We start from the raw sequence: 15,866 nt of genomic DNA on the forward strand, positions 1-15,866 counted from the left end.
GACAAATCGTGTGGCATTATTTAAATATTGTACAAAGGACAATTTGCAAAAAATTTGAACCAAACACACCACAAACTGAAAGTCGGAATCTGTTTCTTTCGTTAATACTACCTATTCGTTCTGCAACTCTGATCTCACTTCAACATGAGCAAATCTTTCGCCTTTTACTAAAGATTTCCGTGGAGTGGGGTATTTTCAAGAGTCTTTGCTATTTGTTGAAACCACAACAACTGCTTGTGGTGAAATCGTCAATCAATCGATGTGCATGACCATTGTCAGTTATGGTTGGTGCGGTTAATCGGACAATTAATGAAACGCTTTCCGCATAGAAATGCTATATCTTAGCAACTCAGTGCCCTCTTTCATTTTTTTGTGATCGTTATCATTTAAATACCATGGGCATCGCAAACTGACACAGAAAGTCGTAGTCTCGATTTGCAACAAACATAAATGTTACAAGCGGGCACAAGAGTAAGGAACTAGATTCCAAAGGCAGCTTTGCGCAGAGGCGATATCGTAGCTGATGAGGATATTCCGAGGCGCGATTATTGCTAGTTGAAAACTAAACCCAATACCCCGCCCTGTTACCGCTTTGTACGGTTTTAACAGGGGCAATATATGGACGATTCTTGCAATCGCTGATTTCTTTTAATATTTAATCTCCAGAAAGCGTGTGTTGACATGACAAATCGTGTGGCATTATTTAAATATTGTACAAAGGACAATTTGCAAAAAATTTGAACCAAACACACCACAAACTGAAAGTCGGAATCTGTTTCTTTCGTTAATACTACCTATTCGTTCTGCAACTCTGATCTCACTTCAACATGAGCAAATCTTTCGCCTTTTACTAAAGATTTCCGTGGAGTGGGGTATTTTCAAGAGTCTTTGCTATTTGTTGAAACCACAACAACTGCTTGTGGTGAAATCGTCAATCAATCGATGTGCATGACCATTGTCAGTTATGGTTGGTGCGGTTAATCGGACAATTAATGAAACGCTTTCCGCATAGAAATGCTATATCTTAGCAACTCAGTGCCCTCTTTCATTTTTTTGTGATCGTTATCATTTAAATACCATGGGCATCGCAAACTGACACAGAAAGTCGTAGTCTCGATTTGCAACAAACATAAATGTTACAAGCGGGCACAAGAGTAAGGAACTAGATTCCAAAGGCAGCTTTGCGCAGAGGCGATATCGTAGCTGATGAGGATATTCCGAGGCGCGATTATTGCTAGTTGAAAACTAAACCCAATACCCCGCCCTGTTACCGCTTTGTACGGTTTTAACAGGGGCAATATATGGACGATTCTTGCAATCGCTGATTTCTTTTAATATTTAATCTCCAGAAAGCGTGTGTTGACATGACAAATCGTGTGGCATTATTTAAATATTGTACAAAGGACAATTTGCAAAAAATTTGAACCAAACACACCACAAACTGAAAGTCGGAATCTGTTTCTTTCGTTAATACTACCTATTCGTTCTGCAACTCTGATCTCACTTCAACATGAGCAAATCTTTCGCCTTTTACTAAAGATTTCCGTGGAGTGGGGTATTTTCAAGAGTCTTTGCTATTTGTTGAAACCACAACAACTGCTTGTGGTGAAATCGTCAATCAATCGATGTGCATGACCATTGTCAGTTATGGTTGGTGCGGTTAATCGGACAATTAATGAAACGCTTTCCGCATAGAAATGCTATATCTTAGCAACTCAGTGCCCTCTTTCATTTTTTTGTGATCGTTATCATTTAAATACCATGGGCATCGCAAACTGACACAGAAAGTCGTAGTCTCGATTTGCAACAAACATAAATGTTACAAGCGGGCACAAGAGTAAGGAACTAGATTCCAAAGGCAGCTTTGCGCAGAGGCGATATCGTAGCTGATGAGGATATTCCGAGGCGCGATTATTGCTAGTTGAAAACTAAACCCAATACCCCGCCCTGTTACCGCTTTGTACGGTTTTAACAGGGGCAATATATGGACGATTCTTGCAATCGCTGATTTCTTTTAATATTTAATCTCCAGAAAGCGTGTGTTGACATGACAAATCGTGTGGCATTATTTAAATATTGTACAAAGGACAATTTGCAAAAAATTTGAACCAAACACACCACAAACTGAAAGTCGGAATCTGTTTCTTTCGTTAATACTACCTATTCGTTCTGCAACTCTGATCTCACTTCAACATGAGCAAATCTTTCGCCTTTTACTAAAGATTTCCGTGGAGTGGGGTATTTTCAAGAGTCTTTGCTATTTGTTGAAACCACAACAACTGCTTGTGGTGAAATCGTCAATCAATCGATGTGCATGACCATTGTCAGTTATGGTTGGTGCGGTTAATCGGACAATTAATGAAACGCTTTCCGCATAGAAATGCTATATCTTAGCAACTCAGTGCCCTCTTTCATTTTTTTGTGATCGTTATCATTTAAATACCATGGGCATCGCAAACTGACACAGAAAGTCGTAGTCTCGATTTGCAACAAACATAAATGTTACAAGCGGGCACAAGAGTAAGGAACTAGATTCCAAAGGCAGCTTTGCGCAGAGGCGATATCGTAGCTGATGAGGATATTCCGAGGCGCGATTATTGCTAGTTGAAAACTAAACCCAATACCCCGCCCTGTTACCGCTTTGTACGGTTTTAACAGGGGCAATATATGGACGATTCTTGCAATCGCTGATTTCTTTTAATATTTAATCTCCAGAAAGCGTGTGTTGACATGACAAATCGTGTGGCATGATTTAAATATTGTACAAAGGACAATTTGCAAAAAATTTGAACCAAACACACCACAAACTGAAAGTCGGAATCTGTTTCTTTCGTTAATACTACCTATTCGTTCTGCAACTCTGATCTCACTTCAACATGAGCAAATCTTTCGCCTTTTACTAAAGATTTCCGTGGAGTGGGGTATTTTCAAGAGTCTTTGCTATTTGTTGAAACCACAACAACTGCTTGTGGTGAAATCGTCAATCAATCGATGTGCATGACCATTGTCAGTTATGGTTGGTGCGGTTAATCGGACAATTAATGAAACGCTTTCCGCATAGAAATGCTATATCTTAGCAACTCAGTGCCCTCTTTCATTTTTTTGTGATCGTTATCATTTAAATACCATGGGCATCGCAAACTGACACAGAAAGTCGTAGTCTCGATTTGCAACAAACATAAATGTTACAAGCGGGCACAAGAGTAAGGAACTAGATTCCAAAGGCAGCTTTGCGCAGAGGCGATATCGTAGCTGATGAGGATATTCCGAGGCGCGATTATTGCTAGTTGAAAACTAAACCCAATACCCCGCCCTGTTACCGCTTTGTACGGTTTTAACAGGGGCAATATATGGACGATTCTTGCAATCGCTGATTTCTTTTAATATTTAATCTCCAGAAAGCGTGTGTTGACATGACAAATCGTGTGGCATGATTTAAATATTGTACAAAGGACAATTTGCAAAAAATTTGAACCAAACACACCACAAACTGAAAGTCGGAATCTGTTTCTTTCGTTAATACTACCTATTCGTTCTGCAACTCTGATCTCACTTCAACATGAGCAAATCTTTCGCCTTTTACTAAAGATTTCCGTGGAGTGGGGTATTTTCAAGAGTCTTTGCTATTTGTTGAAACCACAACAACTGCTTGTGGTGAAATCGTCAATCAATCGATGTGCATGACCATTGTCAGTTATGGTTGGTGCGGTTAATCGGACAATTAATGAAACGCTTTCCGCATAGAAATGCTATATCTTAGCAACTCAGTGCCCTCTTTCATTTTTTTGTGATCGTTATCATTTAAATACCATGGGCATCGCAAACTGACACAGAAAGTCGTAGTCTCGATTTGCAACAAACATAAATGTTACAAGCGGGCACAAGAGTAAGGAACTAGATTCCAAAGGCAGCTTTGCGCAGAGGCGATATCGTAGCTGATGAGGATATTCCGAGGCGCGATTATTGCTAGTTGAAAACTAAACCCAATACCCCGCCCTGTTACCGCTTTGTACGGTTTTAACAGGGGCAATATATGGACGATTCTTGCAATCGCTGATTTCTTTTAATATTTAATCTCCAGAAAGCGTGTGTTGACATGACAAATCGTGTGGCATGATTTAAATATTGTACAAAGGACAATTTGCAAAAAATTTGAACCAAACACACCACAAACTGAAAGTCGGAATCTGTTTCTTTCGTTAATACTACCTATTCGTTCTGCAACTCTGATCTCACTTCAACATGAGCAAATCTTTCGCCTTTTACTAAAGATTTCCGTGGAGTGGGGTATTTTCAAGAGTCTTTGCTATTTGTTGAAACCACAACAACTGCTTGTGGTGAAATCGTCAATCAATCGATGTGCATGACCATTGTCAGTTATGGTTGGTGCGGTTAATCGGACAATTAATGAAACGCTTTCCGCATAGAAATGCTATATCTTAGCAACTCAGTGCCCTCTTTCATTTTTTTGTGATCGTTATCATTTAAATACCATGGGCATCGCAAACTGACACAGAAAGTCGTAGTCTCGATTTGCAACAAACATAAATGTTACAAGCGGGCACAAGAGTAAGGAACTAGATTCCAAAGGCAGCTTTGCGCAGAGGCGATATCGTAGCTGATGAGGATATTCCGAGGCGCGATTATTGCTAGTTGAAAACTAAACCCAATACCCCGCCCTGTTACCGCTTTGTACGGTTTTAACAGGGGCAATATATGGACGATTCTTGCAATCGCTGATTTCTTTTAATATTTAATCTCCAGAAAGCGTGTGTTGACATGACAAATCGTGTGGCATTATTTAAATATTGTACAAAGGACAATTTGCAAAAAATTTGAACCAAACACACCACAAACTGAAAGTCGGAATCTGTTTCTTTCGTTAATACTACCTATTCGTTCTGCAACTCTGATCTCACTTCAACATGAGCAAATCTTTCGCCTTTTACTAAAGATTTCCGTGGAGTGGGGTATTTTCAAGAGTCTTTGCTATTTGTTGAAACCACAACAACTGCTTGTGGTGAAATCGTCAATCAATCGATGTGCATGACCATTGTCAGTTATGGTTGGTGCGGTTAATCGGACAATTAATGAAACGCTTTCCGCATAGAAATGCTATATCTTAGCAACTCAGTGCCCTCTTTCATTTTTTTGTGATCGTTATCATTTAAATACCATGGGCATCGCAAACTGACACAGAAAGTCGTAGTCTCGATTTGCAACAAACATAAATGTTACAAGCGGGCACAAGAGTAAGGAACTAGATTCCAAAGGCAGCTTTGCGCAGAGGCGATATCGTAGCTGATGAGGATATTCCGAGGCGCGATTATTGCTAGTTGAAAACTAAACCCAATACCCCGCCCTGTTACCGCTTTGTACGGTTTTAACAGGGGCAATATATGGACGATTCTTGCAATCGCTGATTTCTTTTAATATTTAATCTCCAGAAAGCGTGTGTTGACATGACAAATCGTGTGGCATTATTTAAATATTGTACAAAGGACAATTTGCAAAAAATTTGAACCAAACACACCACAAACTGAAAGTCGGAATCTGTTTCTTTCGTTAATACTACCTATTCGTTCTGCAACTCTGATCTCACTTCAACATGAGCAAATCTTTCGCCTTTTACTAAAGATTTCCGTGGAGTGGGGTATTTTCAAGAGTCTTTGCTATTTGTTGAAACCACAACAACTGCTTGTGGTGAAATCGTCAATCAATCGATGTGCATGACCATTGTCAGTTATGGTTGGTGCGGTTAATCGGACAATTAATGAAACGCTTTCCGCATAGAAATGCTATATCTTAGCAACTCAGTGCCCTCTTTCATTTTTTTGTGATCGTTATCATTTAAATACCATGGGCATCGCAAACTGACACAGAAAGTCGTAGTCTCGATTTGCAACAAACATAAATGTTACAAGCGGGCACAAGAGTAAGGAACTAGATTCCAAAGGCAGCTTTGCGCAGAGGCGATATCGTAGCTGATGAGGATATTCCGAGGCGCGATTATTGCTAGTTGAAAACTAAACCCAATACCCCGCCCTGTTACCGCTTTGTACGGTTTTAACAGGGGCAATATATGGACGATTCTTGCAATCGCTGATTTCTTTTAATATTTAATCTCCAGAAAGCGTGTGTTGACATGACAAATCGTGTGGCATTATTTAAATATTGTACAAAGGACAATTTGCAAAAAATTTGAACCAAACACACCACAAACTGAAAGTCGGAATCTGTTTCTTTCGTTAATACTACCTATTCGTTCTGCAACTCTGATCTCACTTCAACATGAGCAAATCTTTCGCCTTTTACTAAAGATTTCCGTGGAGTGGGGTATTTTCAAGAGTCTTTGCTATTTGTTGAAACCACAACAACTGCTTGTGGTGAAATCGTCAATCAATCGATGTGCATGACCATTGTCAGTTATGGTTGGTGCGGTTAATCGGACAATTAATGAAACGCTTTCCGCATAGAAATGCTATATCTTAGCAACTCAGTGCCCTCTTTCATTTTTTTGTGATCGTTATCATTTAAATACCATGGGCATCGCAAACTGACACAGAAAGTCGTAGTCTCGATTTGCAACAAACATAAATGTTACAAGCGGGCACAAGAGTAAGGAACTAGATTCCAAAGGCAGCTTTGCGCAGAGGCGATATCGTAGCTGATGAGGATATTCCGAGGCGCGATTATTGCTAGTTGAAAACTAAACCCAATACCCCGCCCTGTTACCGCTTTGTACGGTTTTAACAGGGGCAATATATGGACGATTCTTGCAATCGCTGATTTCTTTTAATATTTAATCTCCAGAAAGCGTGTGTTGACATGACAAATCGTGTGGCATTATTTAAATATTGTACAAAGGACAATTTGCAAAAAATTTGAACCAAACACACCACAAACTGAAAGTCGGAATCTGTTTCTTTCGTTAATACTACCTATTCGTTCTGCAACTCTGATCTCACTTCAACATGAGCAAATCTTTCGCCTTTTACTAAAGATTTCCGTGGAGTGGGGTATTTTCAAGAGTCTTTGCTATTTGTTGAAACCACAACAACTGCTTGTGGTGAAATCGTCAATCAATCGATGTGCATGACCATTGTCAGTTATGGTTGGTGCGGTTAATCGGACAATTAATGAAACGCTTTCCGCATAGAAATGCTATATCTTAGCAACTCAGTGCCCTCTTTCATTTTTTTGTGATCGTTATCATTTAAATACCATGGGCATCGCAAACTGACACAGAAAGTCGTAGTCTCGATTTGCAACAAACATAAATGTTACAAGCGGGCACAAGAGTAAGGAACTAGATTCCAAAGGCAGCTTTGCGCAGAGGCGATATCGTAGCTGATGAGGATATTCCGAGGCGCGATTATTGCTAGTTGAAAACTAAACCCAATACCCCGCCCTGTTACCGCTTTGTACGGTTTTAACAGGGGCAATATATGGACGATTCTTGCAATCGCTGATTTCTTTTAATATTTAATCTCCAGAAAGCGTGTGTTGACATGACAAATCGTGTGGCATTATTTAAATATTGTACAAAGGACAATTTGCAAAAAATTTGAACCAAACACACCACAAACTGAAAGTCGGAATCTGTTTCTTTCGTTAATACTACCTATTCGTTCTGCAACTCTGATCTCACTTCAACATGAGCAAATCTTTCGCCTTTTACTAAAGATTTCCGTGGAGTGGGGTATTTTCAAGAGTCTTTGCTATTTGTTGAAACCACAACAACTGCTTGTGGTGAAATCGTCAATCAATCGATGTGCATGACCATTGTCAGTTATGGTTGGTGCGGTTAATCGGACAATTAATGAAACGCTTTCCGCATAGAAATGCTATATCTTAGCAACTCAGTGCCCTCTTTCATTTTTTTGTGATCGTTATCATTTAAATACCATGGGCATCGCAAACTGACACAGAAAGTCGTAGTCTCGATTTGCAACAAACATAAATGTTACAAGCGGGCACAAGAGTAAGGAACTAGATTCCAAAGGCAGCTTTGCGCAGAGGCGATATCGTAGCTGATGAGGATATTCCGAGGCGCGATTATTGCTAGTTGAAAACTAAACCCAATACCCCGCCCTGTTACCGCTTTGTACGGTTTTAACAGGGGCAATATATGGACGATTCTTGCAATCGCTGATTTCTTTTAATATTTAATCTCCAGAAAGCGTGTGTTGACATGACAAATCGTGTGGCATTATTTAAATATTGTACAAAGGACAATTTGCAAAAAATTTGAACCAAACACACCACAAACTGAAAGTCGGAATCTGTTTCTTTCGTTAATACTACCTATTCGTTCTGCAACTCTGATCTCACTTCAACATGAGCAAATCTTTCGCCTTTTACTAAAGATTTCCGTGGAGTGGGGTATTTTCAAGAGTCTTTGCTATTTGTTGAAACCACAACAACTGCTTGTGGTGAAATCGTCAATCAATCGATGTGCATGACCATTGTCAGTTATGGTTGGTGCGGTTAATCGGACAATTAATGAAACGCTTTCCGCATAGAAATGCTATATCTTAGCAACTCAGTGCCCTCTTTCATTTTTTTGTGATCGTTATCATTTAAATACCATGGGCATCGCAAACTGACACAGAAAGTCGTAGTCTCGATTTGCAACAAACATAAATGTTACAAGCGGGCACAAGAGTAAGGAACTAGATTCCAAAGGCAGCTTTGCGCAGAGGCGATATCGTAGCTGATGAGGATATTCCGAGGCGCGATTATTGCTAGTTGAAAACTAAACCCAATACCCCGCCCTGTTACCGCTTTGTACGGTTTTAACAGGGGCAATATATGGACGATTCTTGCAATCGCTGATTTCTTTTAATATTTAATCTCCAGAAAGCGTGTGTTGACATGACAAATCGTGTGGCATTATTTAAATATTGTACAAAGGACAATTTGCAAAAAATTTGAACCAAACACACCACAAACTGAAAGTCGGAATCTGTTTCTTTCGTTAATACTACCTATTCGTTCTGCAACTCTGATCTCACTTCAACATGAGCAAATCTTTCGCCTTTTACTAAAGATTTCCGTGGAGTGGGGTATTTTCAAGAGTCTTTGCTATTTGTTGAAACCACAACAACTGCTTGTGGTGAAATCGTCAATCAATCGATGTGCATGACCATTGTCAGTTATGGTTGGTGCGGTTAATCGGACAATTAATGAAACGCTTTCCGCATAGAAATGCTATATCTTAGCAACTCAGTGCCCTCTTTCATTTTTTTGTGATCGTTATCATTTAAATACCATGGGCATCGCAAACTGACACAGAAAGTCGTAGTCTCGATTTGCAACAAACATAAATGTTACAAGCGGGCACAAGAGTAAGGAACTAGATTCCAAAGGCAGCTTTGCGCAGAGGCGATATCGTAGCTGATGAGGATATTCCGAGGCGCGATTATTGCTAGTTGAAAACTAAACCCAATACCCCGCCCTGTTACCGCTTTGTACGGTTTTAACAGGGGCAATATATGGACGATTCTTGCAATCGCTGATTTCTTTTAATATTTAATCTCCAGAAAGCGTGTGTTGACATGACAAATCGTGTGGCATTATTTAAATATTGTACAAAGGACAATTTGCAAAAAATTTGAACCAAACACACCACAAACTGAAAGTCGGAATCTGTTTCTTTCGTTAATACTACCTATTCGTTCTGCAACTCTGATCTCACTTCAACATGAGCAAATCTTTCGCCTTTTACTAAAGATTTCCGTGGAGTGGGGTATTTTCAAGAGTCTTTGCTATTTGTTGAAACCACAACAACTGCTTGTGGTGAAATCGTCAATCAATCGATGTGCATGACCATTGTCAGTTATGGTTGGTGCGGTTAATCGGACAATTAATGAAACGCTTTCCGCATAGAAATGCTATATCTTAGCAACTCAGTGCCCTCTTTCATTTTTTTGTGATCGTTATCATTTAAATACCATGGGCATCGCAAACTGACACAGAAAGTCGTAGTCTCGATTTGCAACAAACATAAATGTTACAAGCGGGCACAAGAGTAAGGAACTAGATTCCAAAGGCAGCTTTGCGCAGAGGCGATATCGTAGCTGATGAGGATATTCCGAGGCGCGATTATTGCTAGTTGAAAACTAAACCCAATACCCCGCCCTGTTACCGCTTTGTACGGTTTTAACAGGGGCAATATATGGACGATTCTTGCAATCGCTGATTTCTTTTAATATTTAATCTCCAGAAAGCGTGTGTTGACATGACAAATCGTGTGGCATTATTTAAATATTGTACAAAGGACAATTTGCAAAAAATTTGAACCAAACACACCACAAACTGAAAGTCGGAATCTGTTTCTTTCGTTAATACTACCTATTCGTTCTGCAACTCTGATCTCACTTCAACATGAGCAAATCTTTCGCCTTTTACTAAAGATTTCCGTGGAGTGGGGTATTTTCAAGAGTCTTTGCTATTTGTTGAAACCACAACAACTGCTTGTGGTGAAATCGTCAATCAATCGATGTGCATGACCATTGTCAGTTATGGTTGGTGCGGTTAATCGGACAATTAATGAAACGCTTTCCGCATAGAAATGCTATATCTTAGCAACTCAGTGCCCTCTTTCATTTTTTTGTGATCGTTATCATTTAAATACCATGGGCATCGCAAACTGACACAGAAAGTCGTAGTCTCGATTTGCAACAAACATAAATGTTACAAGCGGGCACAAGAGTAAGGAACTAGATTCCAAAGGCAGCTTTGCGCAGAGGCGATATCGTAGCTGATGAGGATATTCCGAGGCGCGATTATTGCTAGTTGAAAACTAAACCCAATACCCCGCCCTGTTACCGCTTTGTACGGTTTTAACAGGGGCAATATATGGACGATTCTTGCAATCGCTGATTTCTTTTAATATTTAATCTCCAGAAAGCGTGTGTTGACATGACAAATCGTGTGGCATTATTTAAATATTGTACAAAGGACAATTTGCAAAAAATTTGAACCAAACACACCACAAACTGAAAGTCGGAATCTGTTTCTTTCGTTAATACTACCTATTCGTTCTGCAACTCTGATCTCACTTCAACATGAGCAAATCTTTCGCCTTTTACTAAAGATTTCCGTGGAGTGGGGTATTTTCAAGAGTCTTTGCTATTTGTTGAAACCACAACAACTGCTTGTGGTGAAATCGTCAATCAATCGATGTGCATGACCATTGTCAGTTATGGTTGGTGCGGTTAATCGGACAATTAATGAAACGCTTTCCGCATAGAAATGCTATATCTTAGCAACTCAGTGCCCTCTTTCATTTTTTTGTGATCGTTATCATTTAAATACCATGGGCATCGCAAACTGACACAGAAAGTCGTAGTCTCGATTTGCAACAAACATAAATGTTACAAGCGGGCACAAGAGTAAGGAACTAGATTCCAAAGGCAGCTTTGCGCAGAGGCGATATCGTAGCTGATGAGGATATTCCGAGGCGCGATTATTGCTAGTTGAAAACTAAACCCAATACCCCGCCCTGTTACCGCTTTGTACGGTTTTAACAGGGGCAATATATGGACGATTCTTGCAATCGCTGATTTCTTTTAATATTTAATCTCCAGAAAGCGTGTGTTGACATGACAAATCGTGTGGCATTATTTAAATATTGTACAAAGGACAATTTGCAAAAAATTTGAACCAAACACACCACAAACTGAAAGTCGGAATCTGTTTCTTTCGTTAATACTACCTAATCGTTCTGCAACTCTGATCTCACTTCAACATGAGCAAATCTTTCGCCTTTTACTAAAGATTTCCGTGGAGTGGGGTATTTTCAAGAGTCTTTGCTATTTGTTGAAACCACAACAACTGCTTGTGGTGAAATCGTCAATCAATCGATGTGCATGACCATTGTCAGTTATGGTTGGTGCGGTTAATCGGACAATTAATGAAACGCTTTCCGCATAGAAATGCTATATCTTAGCAACTCAGTGCCCTCTTTCATTTTTTTGTGATCGTTATCATTTAAATACCATGGGCATCGCAAACTGACACAGAAAGTCGTAGTCTCGATTTGCAACAAACATAAATGTTACAAGCGGGCACAAGAGTAAGGAACTAGATTCCAAAGGCAGCTTTGCGCAGAGGCGATATCGTAGCTGATGAGGATATTCCGAGGCGCGATTATTGCTAGTTGAAAACTAAACCCAATACCCCGCCCTGTTACCGCTTTGTACGGTTTTAACAGGGGCAATATATGGACGATTCTTGCAATCGCTGATTTCTTTTAATATTTAATCTCCAGAAAGCGTGTGTTGACATGACAAATCGTGTGGCATTATTTAAATATTGTACAAAGGACAATTTGCAAAAAATTTGAACCAAACACACCACAAACTGAAAGTCGGAATCTGTTTCTTTCGTTAATACTACCTAATCGTTCTGCAACTCTGATCTCACTTCAACATGAGCAAATCTTTCGCCTTTTACTAAAGATTTCCGTGGAGTGGGGTATTTTCAAGAGTCTTTGCTATTTGTTGAAACCACAACAACTGCTTGTGGTGAAATCGTCAATCAATCGATGTGCATGACCATTGTCAGTTATGGTTGGTGCGGTTAATCGGACAATTAATGAAACGCTTTCCGCATAGAAATGCTATATCTTAGCAACTCAGTGCCCTCTTTCATTTTTTTGTGATCGTTATCATTTAAATACCATGGGCATCGCAAACTGACACAGAAAGTCGTAGTCTCGATTTGCAACAAACATAAATGTTACAAGCGGGCACAAGAGTAAGGAACTAGATTCCAAAGGCAGCTTTGCGCAGAGGCGATATCGTAGCTGATGAGGATATTCCGAGGCGCGATTATTGCTAGTTGAAAACTAAACCCAATACCCCGCCCTGTTACCGCTTTGTACGGTTTTAACAGGGGCAATATATGGACGATTCTTGCAATCGCTGATTTCTTTTAATATTTAATCTCCAGAAAGCGTGTGTTGACATGACAAATCGTGTGGCATTATTTAAATATTGTACAAAGGACAATTTGCAAAAAATTTGAACCAAACACACCACAAACTGAAAGTCGGAATCTGTTTCTTTCGTTAATACTACCTAATCGTTCTGCAACTCTGATCTCACTTCAACATGAGCAAATCTTTCGCCTTTTACTAAAGATTTCCGTGGAGTGGGGTATTTTCAAGAGTCTTTGCTATTTGTTGAAACCACAACAACTGCTTGTGGTGAAATCGTCAATCAATCGATGTGCATGACCATTGTCAGTTATGGTTGGTGCGGTTAATCGGACAATTAATGAAACGCTTTCCGCATAGAAATGCTATATCTTAGCAACTCAGTGCCCTCTTTCATTTTTTTGTGATCGTTATCATTTAAATACCATGGGCATCGCAAACTGACACAGAAAGTCGTAGTCTCGATTTGCAACAAACATAAATGTTACAAGCGGGCACAAGAGTAAGGAACTAGATTCCAAAGGCAGCTTTGCGCAGAGGCGATATCGTAGCTGATGAGGATATTCCGAGGCGCGATTATTGCTAGTTGAAAACTAAACCCAATACCCCGCCCTGTTACCGCTTTGTACGGTTTTAACAGGGGCAATATATGGACGATTCTTGCAATCGCTGATTTCTTTTAATATTTAATCTCCAGAAAGCGTGTGTTGACATGACAAATCGTGTGGCATTATTTAAATATTGTACAAAGGACAATTTGCAAAAAATTTGAACCAAACACACCACAAACTGAAAGTCGGAATCTGTTTCTTTCGTTAATACTACCTAATCGTTCTGCAACTCTGATCTCACTTCAACATGAGCAAATCTTTCGCCTTTTACTAAAGATTTCCGTGGAGTGGGGTATTTTCAAGAGTCTTTGCTATTTGTTGAAACCACAACAACTGCTTGTGGTGAAATCGTCAATCAATCGATGTGCATGACCATTGTCAGTTATGGTTGGTGCGGTTAATCGGACAATTAATGAAACGCTTTCCGCATAGAAATGCTATATCTTAGCAACTCAGTGCCCTCTTTCATTTTTTTGTGATCGTTATCATTTAAATACCATGGGCATCGCAAACTGACACAGAAAGTCGTAGTCTCGATTTGCAACAAACATAAATGTTACAAGCGGGCACAAGAGTAAGGAACTAGATTCCAAAGGCAGCTTTGCGCAGAGGCGATATCGTAGCTGATGAGGATATTCCGAGGCGCGATTATTGCTAGTTGAAAACTAAACCCAATACCCCGCCCTGTTACCGCTTTGTACGGTTTTAACAGGGGCAATATATGGACGATTCTTGCAATCGCTGATTTCTTTTAATATTTAATCTCCAGAAAGCGTGTGTTGACATGACAAATCGTGTGGCATTATTTAAATATTGTACAAAGGACAATTTGCAAAAAATTTGAACCAAACACACCACAAACTGAAAGTCGGAATCTGTTTCTTTCGTTAATACTACCTAATCGTTCTGCAACTCTGATCTCACTTCAACATGAGCAAATCTTTCGCCTTTTACTAAAGATTTCCGTGGAGTGGGGTATTTTCAAGAGTCTTTGCTATTTGTTGAAACCACAACAACTGCTTGTGGTGAAATCGTCAATCAATCGATGTGCATGACCATTGTCAGTTATGGTTGGTGCGGTTAATCGGACAATTAATGAAACGCTTTCCGCATAGAAATGCTATATCTTAGCAACTCAGTGCCCTCTTTCATTTTTTTGTGATCGTTATCATTTAAATACCATGGGCATCGCAAACTGACACAGAAAGTCGTAGTCTCGATTTGCAACAAACATAAATGTTACAAGCGGGCACAAGAGTAAGGAACTAGATTCCAAAGGCAGCTTTGCGCAGAGGCGATATCGTAGCTGATGAGGATATTCCGAGGCGCGATTATTGCTAGTTGAAAACTAAACCCAATACCCCGCCCTGTTACCGCTTTGTACGGTTTTAACAGGGGCAATATATGGACGATTCTTGCAATCGCTGATTTCTTTTAATATTTAATCTCCAGAAAGCGTGCGTGTGTTGACATGACAAATCGTGTGGCATTATTTAAATATTGTACAAAGGACAATTTGCAAAAAATTTGAACCAAACACACCACAAACTGAAAGTCGGAATCTGTTTCTTTCGTTAATACTACCTATTCGTTCTACAACTCTGATCTCACTTCAACATGAGCAAATCTTTCGCCTTTTACTAAAGATTTCCGTGGAGTGGGGTATTTTCAAGAGTCTTTGCTATTTGTTGAAACCACAACAACTGCTTGTGGTGAAATCGTCAATCAATCGATGTGCATGACCATTGTCAGTTATGGTTGGTGCAGTTTATTCTGTGTTAGGACAATTAATGAAACGCTTTCCGCATATAAATGCTATATCTTAGCAACTCAGTGCCCTCTTAATTGTTTTGTGATCGTAATCATTTAAATACCATGGGCATCGCAAACTGACACAGAAAGTCGTAGTCTCGATTTGCAACAAACATAAATGTTACAAGCGGGCACAAGAGTAAGGAACTAGATTCCAAAGGCAACTTTGCGCAGAGGCGATATCGTAGCTGATGAGGATATTCCGAGGCGCGATTATTGCTAGTTGTGGTGAAATCGTCAATCAATCGATGTGCATGACCATTGTCAGTTATGGTTGGTGCGGTTAATCGGACAATTAATGAAACGCTTTCCGCATAGAAATGCTATATCTTAGCAACTCAGTGCCCTCTTTCATTTTTTTGTGATCGTTATCATTTAAATACCATGGGCATCGCAAACTGACACAGAAAGTCGTAGTCTCGATTTGCAACAAACATAAATGTTACAAGCGGGCACAAGAGTAAGGAACTAGATTCCAAAGGCAGCTTTGCGCAGAG

The 15,866-nt window shown here is 39.7% G+C and overlaps 45 non-coding genes and 1 pseudogene across 45 annotated transcripts; all 46 read left to right on the forward strand.

Moving 5' to 3' along the window:
• Positions 1 to 124: 124 nt before the first annotated feature.
• LOC145220895 (U5 spliceosomal RNA) lies at positions 125 to 241 on the forward strand. Its single transcript, XR_013858405.1, has one exon. It is a non-coding gene; the product is annotated as a U5 spliceosomal RNA (small nuclear RNA).
• A 253-nt stretch (positions 242 to 494) lies between these two features.
• On the forward strand, positions 495 to 636 carry LOC145221188 (U4 spliceosomal RNA). Its single transcript, XR_013858681.1, has one exon. It is a non-coding gene; the product is annotated as a U4 spliceosomal RNA (small nuclear RNA).
• A 171-nt stretch (positions 637 to 807) lies between these two features.
• Positions 808 to 924, forward strand: LOC145220896 (U5 spliceosomal RNA). The gene has a single exon (XR_013858406.1). It is a non-coding gene; the product is annotated as a U5 spliceosomal RNA (small nuclear RNA).
• Positions 925 to 1,177: 253 nt separating this feature from the next.
• LOC145221200 (U4 spliceosomal RNA) lies at positions 1,178 to 1,319 on the forward strand. Its single transcript, XR_013858692.1, has one exon. It is a non-coding gene; the product is annotated as a U4 spliceosomal RNA (small nuclear RNA).
• Positions 1,320 to 1,490: 171 nt separating this feature from the next.
• LOC145220897 (U5 spliceosomal RNA) lies at positions 1,491 to 1,607 on the forward strand. The gene has a single exon (XR_013858407.1). It is a non-coding gene; the product is annotated as a U5 spliceosomal RNA (small nuclear RNA).
• A 253-nt stretch (positions 1,608 to 1,860) lies between these two features.
• Positions 1,861 to 2,002, forward strand: LOC145221211 (U4 spliceosomal RNA). Its single transcript, XR_013858703.1, has one exon. It is a non-coding gene; the product is annotated as a U4 spliceosomal RNA (small nuclear RNA).
• A 171-nt stretch (positions 2,003 to 2,173) lies between these two features.
• On the forward strand, positions 2,174 to 2,290 carry LOC145220898 (U5 spliceosomal RNA). Its single transcript, XR_013858408.1, has one exon. It is a non-coding gene; the product is annotated as a U5 spliceosomal RNA (small nuclear RNA).
• A 253-nt stretch (positions 2,291 to 2,543) lies between these two features.
• LOC145221223 (U4 spliceosomal RNA) lies at positions 2,544 to 2,685 on the forward strand. The gene has a single exon (XR_013858714.1). It is a non-coding gene; the product is annotated as a U4 spliceosomal RNA (small nuclear RNA).
• Positions 2,686 to 2,856: 171 nt separating this feature from the next.
• LOC145220899 (U5 spliceosomal RNA) lies at positions 2,857 to 2,973 on the forward strand. The gene has a single exon (XR_013858410.1). It is a non-coding gene; the product is annotated as a U5 spliceosomal RNA (small nuclear RNA).
• A 253-nt stretch (positions 2,974 to 3,226) lies between these two features.
• LOC145221236 (U4 spliceosomal RNA) lies at positions 3,227 to 3,368 on the forward strand. Its single transcript, XR_013858725.1, has one exon. It is a non-coding gene; the product is annotated as a U4 spliceosomal RNA (small nuclear RNA).
• Positions 3,369 to 3,539: 171 nt separating this feature from the next.
• Positions 3,540 to 3,656, forward strand: LOC145220900 (U5 spliceosomal RNA). Its single transcript, XR_013858411.1, has one exon. It is a non-coding gene; the product is annotated as a U5 spliceosomal RNA (small nuclear RNA).
• A 253-nt stretch (positions 3,657 to 3,909) lies between these two features.
• LOC145221248 (U4 spliceosomal RNA) lies at positions 3,910 to 4,051 on the forward strand. Its single transcript, XR_013858736.1, has one exon. It is a non-coding gene; the product is annotated as a U4 spliceosomal RNA (small nuclear RNA).
• Positions 4,052 to 4,222: 171 nt separating this feature from the next.
• Positions 4,223 to 4,339, forward strand: LOC145220901 (U5 spliceosomal RNA). The gene has a single exon (XR_013858412.1). It is a non-coding gene; the product is annotated as a U5 spliceosomal RNA (small nuclear RNA).
• Positions 4,340 to 4,592: 253 nt separating this feature from the next.
• Positions 4,593 to 4,734, forward strand: LOC145221259 (U4 spliceosomal RNA). The gene has a single exon (XR_013858747.1). It is a non-coding gene; the product is annotated as a U4 spliceosomal RNA (small nuclear RNA).
• Positions 4,735 to 4,905: 171 nt separating this feature from the next.
• On the forward strand, positions 4,906 to 5,022 carry LOC145220903 (U5 spliceosomal RNA). The gene has a single exon (XR_013858414.1). It is a non-coding gene; the product is annotated as a U5 spliceosomal RNA (small nuclear RNA).
• Positions 5,023 to 5,275: 253 nt separating this feature from the next.
• LOC145221271 (U4 spliceosomal RNA) lies at positions 5,276 to 5,417 on the forward strand. Its single transcript, XR_013858758.1, has one exon. It is a non-coding gene; the product is annotated as a U4 spliceosomal RNA (small nuclear RNA).
• A 171-nt stretch (positions 5,418 to 5,588) lies between these two features.
• LOC145220905 (U5 spliceosomal RNA) lies at positions 5,589 to 5,705 on the forward strand. Its single transcript, XR_013858415.1, has one exon. It is a non-coding gene; the product is annotated as a U5 spliceosomal RNA (small nuclear RNA).
• A 253-nt stretch (positions 5,706 to 5,958) lies between these two features.
• On the forward strand, positions 5,959 to 6,100 carry LOC145221284 (U4 spliceosomal RNA). Its single transcript, XR_013858770.1, has one exon. It is a non-coding gene; the product is annotated as a U4 spliceosomal RNA (small nuclear RNA).
• Positions 6,101 to 6,271: 171 nt separating this feature from the next.
• On the forward strand, positions 6,272 to 6,388 carry LOC145220906 (U5 spliceosomal RNA). Its single transcript, XR_013858416.1, has one exon. It is a non-coding gene; the product is annotated as a U5 spliceosomal RNA (small nuclear RNA).
• Positions 6,389 to 6,641: 253 nt separating this feature from the next.
• LOC145221296 (U4 spliceosomal RNA) lies at positions 6,642 to 6,783 on the forward strand. Its single transcript, XR_013858781.1, has one exon. It is a non-coding gene; the product is annotated as a U4 spliceosomal RNA (small nuclear RNA).
• A 171-nt stretch (positions 6,784 to 6,954) lies between these two features.
• On the forward strand, positions 6,955 to 7,071 carry LOC145220907 (U5 spliceosomal RNA). Its single transcript, XR_013858417.1, has one exon. It is a non-coding gene; the product is annotated as a U5 spliceosomal RNA (small nuclear RNA).
• Positions 7,072 to 7,324: 253 nt separating this feature from the next.
• LOC145221307 (U4 spliceosomal RNA) lies at positions 7,325 to 7,466 on the forward strand. Its single transcript, XR_013858792.1, has one exon. It is a non-coding gene; the product is annotated as a U4 spliceosomal RNA (small nuclear RNA).
• Positions 7,467 to 7,637: 171 nt separating this feature from the next.
• Positions 7,638 to 7,754, forward strand: LOC145220908 (U5 spliceosomal RNA). The gene has a single exon (XR_013858418.1). It is a non-coding gene; the product is annotated as a U5 spliceosomal RNA (small nuclear RNA).
• A 253-nt stretch (positions 7,755 to 8,007) lies between these two features.
• Positions 8,008 to 8,149, forward strand: LOC145221319 (U4 spliceosomal RNA). Its single transcript, XR_013858803.1, has one exon. It is a non-coding gene; the product is annotated as a U4 spliceosomal RNA (small nuclear RNA).
• A 171-nt stretch (positions 8,150 to 8,320) lies between these two features.
• On the forward strand, positions 8,321 to 8,437 carry LOC145220909 (U5 spliceosomal RNA). Its single transcript, XR_013858419.1, has one exon. It is a non-coding gene; the product is annotated as a U5 spliceosomal RNA (small nuclear RNA).
• Positions 8,438 to 8,690: 253 nt separating this feature from the next.
• On the forward strand, positions 8,691 to 8,832 carry LOC145221331 (U4 spliceosomal RNA). Its single transcript, XR_013858814.1, has one exon. It is a non-coding gene; the product is annotated as a U4 spliceosomal RNA (small nuclear RNA).
• Positions 8,833 to 9,003: 171 nt separating this feature from the next.
• On the forward strand, positions 9,004 to 9,120 carry LOC145220911 (U5 spliceosomal RNA). The gene has a single exon (XR_013858420.1). It is a non-coding gene; the product is annotated as a U5 spliceosomal RNA (small nuclear RNA).
• A 253-nt stretch (positions 9,121 to 9,373) lies between these two features.
• LOC145221342 (U4 spliceosomal RNA) lies at positions 9,374 to 9,515 on the forward strand. The gene has a single exon (XR_013858825.1). It is a non-coding gene; the product is annotated as a U4 spliceosomal RNA (small nuclear RNA).
• A 171-nt stretch (positions 9,516 to 9,686) lies between these two features.
• On the forward strand, positions 9,687 to 9,803 carry LOC145220912 (U5 spliceosomal RNA). Its single transcript, XR_013858421.1, has one exon. It is a non-coding gene; the product is annotated as a U5 spliceosomal RNA (small nuclear RNA).
• Positions 9,804 to 10,056: 253 nt separating this feature from the next.
• Positions 10,057 to 10,198, forward strand: LOC145221354 (U4 spliceosomal RNA). The gene has a single exon (XR_013858836.1). It is a non-coding gene; the product is annotated as a U4 spliceosomal RNA (small nuclear RNA).
• Positions 10,199 to 10,369: 171 nt separating this feature from the next.
• On the forward strand, positions 10,370 to 10,486 carry LOC145220913 (U5 spliceosomal RNA). Its single transcript, XR_013858422.1, has one exon. It is a non-coding gene; the product is annotated as a U5 spliceosomal RNA (small nuclear RNA).
• A 253-nt stretch (positions 10,487 to 10,739) lies between these two features.
• On the forward strand, positions 10,740 to 10,881 carry LOC145221364 (U4 spliceosomal RNA). The gene has a single exon (XR_013858843.1). It is a non-coding gene; the product is annotated as a U4 spliceosomal RNA (small nuclear RNA).
• A 171-nt stretch (positions 10,882 to 11,052) lies between these two features.
• Positions 11,053 to 11,169, forward strand: LOC145220914 (U5 spliceosomal RNA). Its single transcript, XR_013858423.1, has one exon. It is a non-coding gene; the product is annotated as a U5 spliceosomal RNA (small nuclear RNA).
• Positions 11,170 to 11,422: 253 nt separating this feature from the next.
• Positions 11,423 to 11,564, forward strand: LOC145221365 (U4 spliceosomal RNA). The gene has a single exon (XR_013858844.1). It is a non-coding gene; the product is annotated as a U4 spliceosomal RNA (small nuclear RNA).
• A 171-nt stretch (positions 11,565 to 11,735) lies between these two features.
• On the forward strand, positions 11,736 to 11,852 carry LOC145220916 (U5 spliceosomal RNA). The gene has a single exon (XR_013858425.1). It is a non-coding gene; the product is annotated as a U5 spliceosomal RNA (small nuclear RNA).
• Positions 11,853 to 12,105: 253 nt separating this feature from the next.
• Positions 12,106 to 12,247, forward strand: LOC145221366 (U4 spliceosomal RNA). Its single transcript, XR_013858845.1, has one exon. It is a non-coding gene; the product is annotated as a U4 spliceosomal RNA (small nuclear RNA).
• A 171-nt stretch (positions 12,248 to 12,418) lies between these two features.
• Positions 12,419 to 12,535, forward strand: LOC145220917 (U5 spliceosomal RNA). The gene has a single exon (XR_013858426.1). It is a non-coding gene; the product is annotated as a U5 spliceosomal RNA (small nuclear RNA).
• A 253-nt stretch (positions 12,536 to 12,788) lies between these two features.
• LOC145221368 (U4 spliceosomal RNA) lies at positions 12,789 to 12,930 on the forward strand. The gene has a single exon (XR_013858846.1). It is a non-coding gene; the product is annotated as a U4 spliceosomal RNA (small nuclear RNA).
• Positions 12,931 to 13,101: 171 nt separating this feature from the next.
• LOC145220918 (U5 spliceosomal RNA) lies at positions 13,102 to 13,218 on the forward strand. The gene has a single exon (XR_013858427.1). It is a non-coding gene; the product is annotated as a U5 spliceosomal RNA (small nuclear RNA).
• A 253-nt stretch (positions 13,219 to 13,471) lies between these two features.
• On the forward strand, positions 13,472 to 13,613 carry LOC145221369 (U4 spliceosomal RNA). Its single transcript, XR_013858847.1, has one exon. It is a non-coding gene; the product is annotated as a U4 spliceosomal RNA (small nuclear RNA).
• A 171-nt stretch (positions 13,614 to 13,784) lies between these two features.
• LOC145220919 (U5 spliceosomal RNA) lies at positions 13,785 to 13,901 on the forward strand. Its single transcript, XR_013858428.1, has one exon. It is a non-coding gene; the product is annotated as a U5 spliceosomal RNA (small nuclear RNA).
• A 253-nt stretch (positions 13,902 to 14,154) lies between these two features.
• On the forward strand, positions 14,155 to 14,296 carry LOC145221370 (U4 spliceosomal RNA). Its single transcript, XR_013858848.1, has one exon. It is a non-coding gene; the product is annotated as a U4 spliceosomal RNA (small nuclear RNA).
• Positions 14,297 to 14,467: 171 nt separating this feature from the next.
• On the forward strand, positions 14,468 to 14,584 carry LOC145220920 (U5 spliceosomal RNA). Its single transcript, XR_013858429.1, has one exon. It is a non-coding gene; the product is annotated as a U5 spliceosomal RNA (small nuclear RNA).
• A 253-nt stretch (positions 14,585 to 14,837) lies between these two features.
• On the forward strand, positions 14,838 to 14,979 carry LOC145221371 (U4 spliceosomal RNA). The gene has a single exon (XR_013858849.1). It is a non-coding gene; the product is annotated as a U4 spliceosomal RNA (small nuclear RNA).
• Positions 14,980 to 15,154: 175 nt separating this feature from the next.
• LOC145220923 (U5 spliceosomal RNA) lies at positions 15,155 to 15,271 on the forward strand. The gene has a single exon (XR_013858430.1). It is a non-coding gene; the product is annotated as a U5 spliceosomal RNA (small nuclear RNA).
• A 260-nt stretch (positions 15,272 to 15,531) lies between these two features.
• LOC145220762 (U4 spliceosomal RNA) lies at positions 15,532 to 15,693 on the forward strand (annotated as a pseudogene).
• Positions 15,694 to 15,866: the final 173 nt, after the last annotated feature.

This window comes from Phallusia mammillata, chromosome 3 (assembly GCF_965637545.1).
Source record: "Phallusia mammillata chromosome 3, kaPhaMamm4.hap1.1, whole genome shotgun sequence".
Lineage (NCBI taxonomy): Eukaryota > Metazoa > Chordata > Ascidiacea > Phlebobranchia > Ascidiidae > Phallusia > Phallusia mammillata.